Raw genomic sequence first — 10,942 nt, forward strand, 5'->3', positions numbered from 1 at the left:
TCCTGGCCGGCCGCACAGCGGAGGCCCTGGCAGGGACGTGGTGGCTCAGGCCAAGGGGCCGGGCGGGTGGGCACAAGCGCGGGTCTGTGTGGAGCCCCCACAGCCCGCCTGGGGGGCCGGGCGGCCCAGGTGCGAACAGAGAGACCGTGTTTGGGCTCCCGGGAAACAGGGCGCCCTGTGTCTGTCGAGGGACAGATAGGCCTCAGAGGGACCAGCCTGGAGCCAGCACGTCTGCCCGGGGGAGCCCCCGAGCCCACTGCCGCCGCCGGCCCGGGCAGCCCCGCCTGGGGGGACATCCTTGGGACGCCGCCCCCACCAGCCACGTGGGACAGCGCGGGGGGCGTGTCCGGCAGCGGCAGGAGGTGCTGGAACAGTCCCGAGGACCAGCCCAGCCCCCGCGGGAGGCCAGGCCAGGTGAGGTGAGGCCCAAGGAGACGCCGGCCCCGTGCCCTGCCCAGCACCCTCCACGAGAGCCCACCCTGCCAGGACCACGTGGCCCCTGCTCTCCAGCTCTGCGCGGCGGCCCAGGGCTCTGCAGGGGCCTCAGCCCTGACTCCAGCCTCCTGGGACCCCCGGGGGCTGCAGGTCCCAGCAAGACAGGGCAGGGCTGGAGCCGGCGGCGGGAGGGACGGGCCGCCCCTTGTGCTCTCGCCACTGAAAGGCGCCGCAGCTTCCCGGGAGACAAGTGGAGCGTTTCCAGGCGGAAATGGGGACAAAACTAACCGCAGCCCTAAGTGAACAGTTCCGGGCATTGGTCCGTCCACAAGGCTGCGCCTCCCCCAACCCTGCCCGGACCACGGATCTTCGTCTGGTCTCTGATCTCCCTGCACTTTGTGTAAAGGGAATCCCACATGTGACCCTCTCCTGGCTTGTCACTGAGTGACCGAGGTCACCCAAGTCACCATGTCAGGGCTCCACTCCTGCCGTGGCTGAGATACTCCGTCACGTGGACGGGCCACATGGTACTCATTCATCCATCATTAGTTTGTCGTGTGTTTCCGAAATCTCTGACGGAGGCTGTGAGGGGTGACCTGGGGACTGGCCAGTCCGAGTGACATTTCAGGAATGTCCCCAATGGCCCCGTGAAGCAAAACATCAGCTGTGGACGGGGCTGGGTGCCACGTGTGGGGTGCAGGGTCTGCCGGTGACCAGGCCAGGAGACTCAGGCACGGGCGTGGGGTGGCTGTCCCCCAGGTGCTAGGTGAGTCTGGGCTCCTGAGGACCAGGGTGTGACCCCTGGTGCCAGCCCTGGGCGGGGGCGGGGGGGGAGGCCGGCGAGGGGCAGGGCACCGGCTGCTCCAGGCCGTGGGGGTGCCCGGAAGGCAGCGTCCCTGCCCCGGGAGGACCACGGCTGGCGTGCGAGGAGGCTGCGTGGGATGGGGGGACCGGGGGGTGTTCTCACTCCTGGCTGCTGGGGCCTCTGCCCAGCGAGTGTCCCTGGGACGCAGGGACAGTGGCGCAGGTGTCAGGCCCAGGTGGGCGTCACTGCACAGCAGAGACCGACACTCCCGCGTGGGCCGCTGGGCCTGGGGAGAGGAGCTGGGCGAGCCCTGCAGGGACAGCCCCTGTCCCGCCACGTGGGGCCGGGGGCGCACAGGGACCCAGGCCGAGCTGAGTCCTGCATCGCAGGGACACAGCCTCGAGGCCACCGCACGGCCTGGACACCGCGGGGAGACCTGCCATCTCGGGACCTCCCCCTGCGGGACTCGGTTTCCCTGGCGGGCACCCGCGAGTTGCTGGATTTGGACTTGAACTTGCAGGTGGGACCCCAGGTCTGCCTCTCGCAGCTTCCTGACTTCACAGCCGCCCACGCCCTGGGGTCAGCGGGGTCAGTGTGGGGTCAGCGGGGTCAGTGTGGGGTCAGTGGGTCAGTGTGGGGTCAGTGCGGGGTCAGTGGGGTCAGTGCGGGGTCAGCGCAGGGTCAGTGGGGTCAGCGCGGGGTCAGTGCGGGGTCAGTGGGTCAGTGTGGGGTCAGTGTGGGGTCAGTGCGGGGTCAGCGCAGGGTCAGTGGGGTCAGTGCGGGGTCAGTGCGGGGTCAGTGGGTCAGTGTGGGGTCAGTGTGGGGTCAGTGGGTCAGTGTGGGGTCAGTGCGGGGTCAGTGGGGTCAGTGTGGGGTCAGTGCAGGGTCAGCGCAGGGTCAGTGGGGTCAGCGCGGGGCAGAAAGTCCACGAACGAATCGGCGGGGGTTGGGGGTGGGGGGCTGGGCGCAGGACGTGTCGGGGTGGGGACGCCGGAGACCAGCTGCCCCCGCCAAGCCCTGGACGCAGGGCAGCTGCAGAGCGCGAGCTCCTCCTCCTACCCGCCTCACCCGCCGCCTGCACACGGCCACCTTCGCTTTGCCCCGCGGGACGGGGCCCCTCCAGCCTCAGACAGGCCGAGGTCGGGCGCCTCCCCTCGTGGGTGAGGGAAATTCTGCCCCCGCTCCCTGAGGGGACCCGGGTGCCCCGAGGGACACCACCACCTGGCAGCTCCCCCGCTGGCAGGGAGTCCTCCGAGGGGCTCTGAGGGCACGGGGGGCTCAGCCGTCCTGGGAGCCGCAGCCAAAGCGGGCGCCCCCACGCAGGACGACGGACCCCAGCGGCCGCCTTTGTTCTGCGCGACCTGCAGTCCCCACCTGCCCTGGGGCAGGGGTCAGGCGCCAGCCCTGCTCAGGGAGACGCCCCGTCCTGGGGGTGGACGGGTCCTGGTGTCCTCAGTCTGGTCACTCCAGACACCCCTGGACATTGCTCACCCTGGGGCCATCCTAGGTGGCCTGAGGCCCGGGTTGTGGTGGTGCCTCAGCTGACTCAGGCCTGCCCCCTCCAAAGCCCCGTCCCCTCGGCCCCACGGACCCATTGGCAAATGGTCCCGAGGCCCCCGCACTGCTGAGCCCACCCCCAGCAACCAGCCTCTGCCGTGCGGGGGCCGCAGGGCCTTTGCACCGGCAACCACTGTGCTGACGCCCACGTGGCCGTCAGCGCAGCCGCTCTGCTCCCCAGCGCAGGCTGCCCCGTCCTGCTCTGGCGGGCGGAGGTCTCCGTCTTGTGCCCAGGCCGTGGCACTCGCTGCGAGTCGCTGGGTGAGCCGTTGGCCTGATGAGAGGCCCAAATGCTTGACTGTGGGCTCTTCGCAACTCCAGCTTTGCAGCCAACCCGAGAGAACCTTCCAGAGCAGGAGGGGGCAGGGGCCCGGACGGCCGTGTCCTGACCGGATCGGGCTGTGTCCCTCCTCAGCTGTCCCCTGCAGAACTGTCTGCACTGGGGAGGACGCCGGGGGCTGCAGGAGGGCGGTCGGGCCCTGCCCGAGGAGAGCACAGCCACCGCGTGAGGGGGACGGGGTGCTGGCATCACACAGGCGCGACCCATGCCAGCGCGTCACGCGCCCACTGCTCCTGGACCCCAGGGGCTGCCCGCGGGGGGCCTGACGTGTCCAAAGGGCCGGGAACTTAGGAAGCCCTGGACTTCTTCCACCTGCTCTCCCGCGCCTGAGCTACGCCCCTGCAACTCTCTGGCGGCCTGGCCAAGCTGGTCCCCCTGAGACCCCCCAACCCCACCAGCACAGTGGGGAGGGTGGGTGCTCGGGGTCTGGCCTCTAGGCCTCCCCTAACGGGGGCTGGGGGCACGGGGGTCCTGCTCTTGACCCTGGCCTGAGACGTCGGAGGGAGACGGGAAGAGGAGGTGGCTGGGGCGGCCCAGCCTCCACGCAGCCTCTGCCCACCGGGGGCTGCGCCCCACGCAGAGCACAGCACCCCCGCGGCTGTGACACTCTGGATGGGGGAGGCGGCTGCCGGCAGTGGCAGCCAAAGCCTGGGCCACCTCGCCGCATCCGGCTCAAGCCAGGCCCCCATGAGGAAGCTGCAGAGCCATCCTCGTGGCCATTCCACATTCCAGAAAGTTCCTGGGCCAGCAATTCCATCATCCTTTCATGACAAAAACTGCTCAGAAAACCAGGAACAGAAGGAACTTCCTCAACACGATAAAGGACACTTAGGAAAAGCCCACAGCCAGCCGCATTGTCCACGGGCAAAGACGAAAACTTCCCCCTGAGATCAGGAACACGACAAGGACATTCCACTTTCATCCTGCTCAACATTTTACTGGAATTCTAGCCAGAGAAATTAATGAGGAAAAGAAATAAAAGGAAACAGAATTGGAAAGGAAGTAAAACCGTCTCTATTCACAGAGGGCAGGATCCTGTGTGTAGAAAATCCCAACGTAGCCACAAAAAGTTACTAGAGCTAATACACTAATTCAACAAAGTTGCAGGACACAAGATCACACGGAAACCAGGCGTGTTTACACACCAGCAACAGCCTGCAAAGGACGCTCGGGAAACCCGTCGACAACAGCATCCGAAACAGCAAAACACCCAGGAGTAAACTCCGAGGAGAAGAAAGCCCCGAGCGAGAGAGACTGGAGCTGACGTAAATAAACGGCAGAATCACCCACGGTCACGGACGGGAAGCTGACGTCGTTCCGGGGACAGCACTGCACAGAGTGACCCCGGAGAAACCCGGCCTGGCTCTTGGAAAACGTCGGTGACATGAACAGACCGGGAGGGCGAGGACAGGCCCAGGGGACGAGCGAGTGGCCGATCTCAGGAAGCAAAGGGGAGACGTCACTGCAGACTGTCACGGCCACCAAAAGGGTGACGAGGGAACGTCACGGGCAACTTTATCCCAACAGACGCCGCGTCCCCGATGAAGTGAAACGAGATCCGTGAGGACGGAGTGAGGCTGACCCTCGTGGAGAGACGGCAAACCCAGAGTCCACGGCCGATGAAGAAGCCGATTCGTATCTAGAACTTTCCCAGAGAACTTCAGGCAGAGTCTCCCCGGCGAATCCCGCCCGACAGGTAACAGAAACGGCGTCACCCTACGCGAGCTCGTCCGGAGACGGGGGAGGGCGCCCCACGGGCCGCTGGTTCCCTCGGAAACACGAAACGCACGACCGGCCGTCGGACACGAGGACACGCGGGCGCGTGAGCGGCGTTCACGGCAGAGCTAACGTAGCAGCCAGGGCCACCCGGCGCCCGCGGCAGCGCGGACGGACCGTGGCGCCGTCTCCCTCGCTGAGTCGTCCGCAGCCACCATCAGGCCGAGTGGCCGACACACCGGCGCCGGGGCCCCAGAAACGCACGCTCAGCCACGGACCACGGAGACGACACGCCTGTGATCCCGTCTGTGCGGAAACCGCACACAGCCGTGCGCACCTGGGGCCAGGTGACCAGGAAGTGCAGCAGGGACCACCTGGGGAGACCGGAATGTTCCGTTGCGGGTGCCGGGTGGTGCCTCGGGGCACACGTTTGTCACACCACGGGCTGCACACCCAGAACAGCTGCGTTTTATTTGTGTGAAGTGCAGCTGGCTGCCCGGACGAGCCCTGACCCAGCGCGTGAACCTCCACGGTCTCAACACTGACCACGCGTGTCAGGTGTCACGCTTCCCGCATGGCATCATGCAGCACAGGGCTGGGGATGACACAGGTGACAGGGGCGCAAACGCAGGAGCCCACACCAGGCTACGGCGAGTGAGACTGCGGCCCCGGCACTGGCGCAGACACAGAACGGACGCGCGGTAAAGTGAGTCGGCAGCGCCGCGGTGTGGACAGGCGCCCGCGGGACACGGCCCTCCAGAGCCCAGAGACAAAGGTGCCAGCGGCCGCGTGTCCCTGGGAGTGGCGTGGACCAGCGAACCGTGGCGAGCTCGCACGGGGGCGTGGGCGAGCGGAGCACTGCAGGGACCTGGGGACACAGGCGTCCCGTCCCCCGCCTGGTGCTGGTCACGCTGACGCTCACTGTGGGGGCAGTTTTTGAGCTCGTGCTTGCATTTTGTGTACTTTTTCCAGTGTGTTCCAGTCACAATAGAAAAGTTCCAATCAGAAAACCCGTGCTTTCTCGGCGAGGCGTGAGACCCTCGTGCGTTCCCAGCGGGTTTCCCGGGAAGAGCGGCTGCTGGGCGTTGGTCTCTCAGGAGCGCGAGGCAGCGGGAAGACCTGGATCTGTCTGGGTCCCTCAGGCCCCGGGGGTCCCACGTCCCACCTCAGGCCCTATCTCTGTGGATGCTCCCCCGCCCCCCGTTTCTGCTCTGGGGGTGTTTCCTGTTCTCCCAGTGTTTTAAGAAGTGGCACCAGACGGGGGAGGAAGGGAGGCAGCGTCACTCGGGCCTGGGGAGCCCGACGGCCCCTTCCCCTGTCAGGCCACCCAAAGTCAAGGCCAGAGCCCAGCACAGCCGGCCTGAGCACACCTGACCGGCCTCGCGCCTTCGGGGCAGTGGTGCCATCGGAGACGTCCCCCTGTCGGGACCCCTTGTTCCAAGGGCTCAGCCAGAGCCGGGAGGGCTGTGACCAGAGTGACTGGGACAGGGCAAGGCACACGCCGTCCTTCCTGCTGTCAAGGAGGAAGCGCCCGTCTGTCCTCGGGGAAGGTCGTCCAGGAGCCGCCCTCTGCGCTGGCTCGGCCGGGGCTGCACCTGGGCCGCCAGGGCGCCGCTGCCAGCCCTGCAGCTGCAGCTTTCTGCGCGGCGCATTTGCATCTCAATGGGGCTGATGAATATTTAAGGGGCCAGCTGTCTGGGCCACATGGGGGATGGGGAAGAAAACGCCTTGTTCCTTTAAAGGGTGGGCTCGAGTGCCCTTGGCCCCCGCGCGACTCCACACTCACAATTCTTCTGGGTGAAAGAACACGAAGCCATTAGCGCAGTGTCAGCGCCTGTGTGGCCACCAGCGCCGGCCCATTGTGCACCGCACAGCTGCCGCAGGGCCGTCCCTGCCTGCCCGCCCTGCCCTGCCGTGGCCCCGTCCCCTGGACGGCACAGTCCTGAGGTCAGGGGACAAGCCCCACCAGCGCCCTGCGTGCCAAGTGCTTGGCCACCGTCACCCCCAGGCCTGCCCAGCCACCCGCCAGCACGTCCGCCACTGCGCCTCTGGGCAGCGTCCCCGGGCCTGTGCGTCCCCTCCCTGGGGCGACAGCTCCACCCGGGAGGGGCTGAGGGTCAGCTTGGACCTGGAAGGCAGCTGCACCCCTGGGCTGAGCAGTGTCCCCAAACACCGGTCCACCCAGAGCTCGGAATGTCACCTTTGGAATTAGCGTATTTGCGGGTGTCATTAAGTTAGAGAACCTGGGCCCAGGGTCAGAACCTGCAGCCAAGGGTCACAGCCCACAACCCAGGGTCAGACCCCACAGAGCCTGGGGTGAGAGCCCACACGGCCCGGGGTGAGAGCCCACGGAACCCGGGGTGAGAGCCCACGGGGCCCGGGGTGAGAGCCCACGGAGCCCGGGGTGAGAGCCCACGGAGCCCGGGGTCAGAGCCCACGGGGCCCGGGGTGAGAGCCCACACGGCCCGGGGTGAGAGCCCACGGAACCCGGGGTGAGAGCCCACGTGGCCCGGGGTGAGAGCCCACGGAGCCCGGGGTGAGAGCCCACGGAGCCCGGGGTGAGAGCCCACGGGGCCCGGGGTCAGAGCCCACGGGGCCCGGGGTCAGAGCCCACGGGGCCCGGGGTGAGAGCCCACGGAACCCGGGGGGTGAGAGCCCACGGAGCCCGGGGTGAGAGCCCACGGAGCCCGGGGTGAGAGCCCACGTGGCCCGGGGTGAGAGCCCACGGAACCCGGGGGGTGAGAGCCCACGGAGCCCGGGGTGAGAGCCCACGTGGCCCGGGGTGAGAGCCCACGGAGCCCGGGGTGAGAGCCCACGGAGCCCGGGGTGAGAGCCCACGTGGCCCGGGGTGAGAGCCCACGGAGCCCGGGGTGAGAGCCCACGTGGCCCGGGGTGAGAGCCCACGTGGCCCGGGGTGAGAGCCCACGTGGCCCGGGGTGAGAGCCCACGTGGCCCGGGGTGAGAGCCCACGTGGCCCGGGGTGAGAGCCCACGGAGCCCGGGGTCAGAGCCCACGTGGCCCGGGGGGTGAGAGCCCACGTAACCCGGGGGGTGAGAGCCCACGGGGCCCGGGGGTGAGAGCCCACGGGGGCCGGGGGTCAGAGCCCACGGGGCCCGGGGTCAGAGCCCACACGGAGCCAGGGGTCAGAGCCCATGGAGCCCGAGGTCAGAGCCCGGGGTCAGAGCCCACGGGGCCAGGGTCAGAGCCCACGTGGCCCAGGGGTCAGAGCCCACGTGGCCTGGGGTCAGAGCCCTCGTGGCCCGGGGTCAGAGCCCACGTGCCCCGGGGTCAGGCCCCCCCAGCCTCTGCCCTCCCTGCGCACGAGGGGGAGGGGCCTTCGGGCACCACTTCCAGTCCCTGTGGAGACACCGGGGGCCCTGAGCCCCTTCCTGGAGCCAGGCGTTGCCGGCACAGGGGACGGAGAGGCCACCTCCACAACACCCGCTAAGCTTCTGTCTCTCTTTCTCCTTCTGTCACCTGCCCCGAGTTGCTCTTGCAGGGGGACACTGAGGGGACGCTGAGGGGACAGGAGGAGCAGCCCTGGTCCCTTTCCTCCCCCCAAGGCCAGGCCAGTGGGAGTTTGGGGGTGACGGGCCGGTCGGCGGGGCCTGGACAGCCTGTCGCGGACACTCGGGTTTCCTCGGGACCTGGGAGAGCGTCACCAAGGCCACAGACGGTGCAGGGTGGCGGTGGGGGTGCGTGAGGTGAGGGGCTGTCTCACGGTGTGTCCCCTGGGGAGCCAGGGCATGCACACAGCACGCACACGTATGCGGTTGTGTGTCCGACACCCGCTGCTGACATCTCAGTGTGTCACTGTGTGGCCGGCGACATGCTCCGGAAACAGGAGTGGGTGCCCAGGCCTGGGGACACACGTGCCACCGCCCCACCCTGGGCCCGCCCAGCCCTCTTCCCAGCTCCCGCCCGGCCCGCTGGGCCTGGACTCAACGTCCCACCGCAGAGAGGGGCTCAGGGGCCTCTTCCTTCTAGAAAGAAACGCCAGCGTCCAGCAGCCCACAGGACACCTGGGAAGGAGATCTCTGCTCGGGGTGACGCCTCTTCCAAAGGCAGACCCAGCCCCGGGATGGGGACACCTCCTCCAGGGAGCCTGTGGCCGCCTGGGGACGTCCTGTCACCCAGCGTCACTCTGACCAGTCCTTTGGCTGCGCTGCCTCCCTCACCCTCCACGGCAATGCCCAGCGTCCACTACCCCCGGGGGGACGCCGTCCAGCCACTGGTCCCCCGGCCCCTGCCCAGCACCGCAGCGGGGCCCGCAGGAGCCCAGCCCTGCCTTGGGCTCACTGAGTTCAGGCGTCCCTCAGCCCCACCGAGGGTGGCCCTTTGTTCATTCCACAAACAACCACCGAGCCCCTGCCTCCGGGAGGAACAGAGCTGGGTGCCCGGGTTTGCTGGGCTACAGGCTCTTGGCAGGGAGGACCCAGCTGGGGGCTCAATTGATCCTGAGTGCTGGGGGGCAGTGGCAAAGCCTGGCGGGCCTCCAGGTGGCAGCGGCCCTTAGCCCTCTCCCTTCTCCTGTCCCCAGCCCAGCCTGGCACTCGGACCCCAAGGCACCTCTCCCACCTGGAGCAGAGGCAGGCGCTGGGGCTCATGGCTTGGCAGGTCCTCCCGCGGGGGTGGGGGCTGTGCCCTCTGGGAACAGGGTCTCAGTGTCTTGGCCGGGGATGTCGAGGGAGAGTGAAGAATCCTGGCACCAGCGTGGGGCACGGGGAGAGGCCCGGCTGCCTCCGCCAGGAGTCAGGGGCGCCTGCCAGGCGAGGGTTAAACTCGCCGGGGAGCCCTGGCGCGGACAGCTGACCGTCACCTGTCTCAGGCACCACAGCTGTGCCGACAACCAGCCCAGGACGGGGACCCCGGCTGCTCAGAAAACAAAGTGCCCACTTGTGCCCCAAGCCCTGGTCTGCGCCTCCCGCTGGCTGCTGGCAGCAGGGCTGGCAGCGTCCCCGGGCCCTGGGCCTGCACAGGGGACGCTCAGAGGACCCCTCCCAGGGGAGACGCTGAGCCCAGGTCCCTTCAGGCAGCGCCGAGGACCCGCCCATCCCCTCAGCACGAGGCAGCACGAGGCCAGTGTCCCCTTCTCGATGTCACAGTGGGGACCCCACAGCACCCGTTGCCCCTGCAGGGACAATAAGGAGGGGACCTGACGGCGGGTGACGGACACACACACTGGGCAGGAACCTCGCGGATTAACTCGCCGGCCACACTGACCCCGGGGCCCGCGGCCGTGGCATCTGAGACGAGAACCAGCGAGTCCCGGGGGCCACAAGGCAGCCGTCTCCCACCGTGGCAGGGTCTGCGCCCAGGTGGGGACACCCCCTGCTCTGGTGTGGGGTCTGGGGACCCGCCATGGTGGCAGATAGGGGACCCCAGAAAAGTACGTCCATGTCCTCACCCTAGAACTGAGAGTCGCCTCACTTGGAAGGGGTCTCTGCAGGGGTGAGGACTGGTGGGGTCTCGAGGGGGGGGCGTCCTGGGCTGGGACACCCCGAGTCCAACGACAGGCGTCCCGGGAAGAGTCAGAAGAGGAGACAGGGACACGGGGCAGGGCCTGGAGCGACGAGGTCACCAGCCAAGGGTCAGGAAGGACCTGGGCCGGGGGCTCGGATTCCTGGGCTCCGGCTCTGTGGGAGGGTGAATTTCTGTCCTTTGAAGCCACCAGCTTGTGGTAACTTGTTACAGAAGCCACCGGAGACCGACACGCCCGCCATCCTGGCCGTGGCCTGGGCATACCGGCAGCGTCACCTCCACGGCACAGCTGCCCCCACGACCTCAGGGGGGCCGGCTCCGCCTCTGGGCCACCTGGGCACACGCGAGTCAAACACAAGCCCCGCTACACACGTACATGTGACTGCTGTGACTGCCTAGAACAAACGGACCAGTGACAACCAAAACTCACCCCAAGTGTCACAGACACCGCAGGCTCCGTAACCGTCACAGCAGCTGAACTTGTGACCTCAAGTGAGGTCTACTCCTAGTTTCTCAGTGACTTTACCCGGAAAGGGCACTGAATTCTCTCCGATGCCTTCTCAGCGTCCCACGTCCCCTCCCCCCGCCCCCTGCGGCTGCCCCGACGT

This window comes from Eulemur rufifrons, chromosome 14 (assembly GCF_041146395.1).
Source record: "Eulemur rufifrons isolate Redbay chromosome 14, OSU_ERuf_1, whole genome shotgun sequence".
NCBI classification, from domain to species: Eukaryota; Metazoa; Chordata; class Mammalia; order Primates; family Lemuridae; genus Eulemur; species Eulemur rufifrons.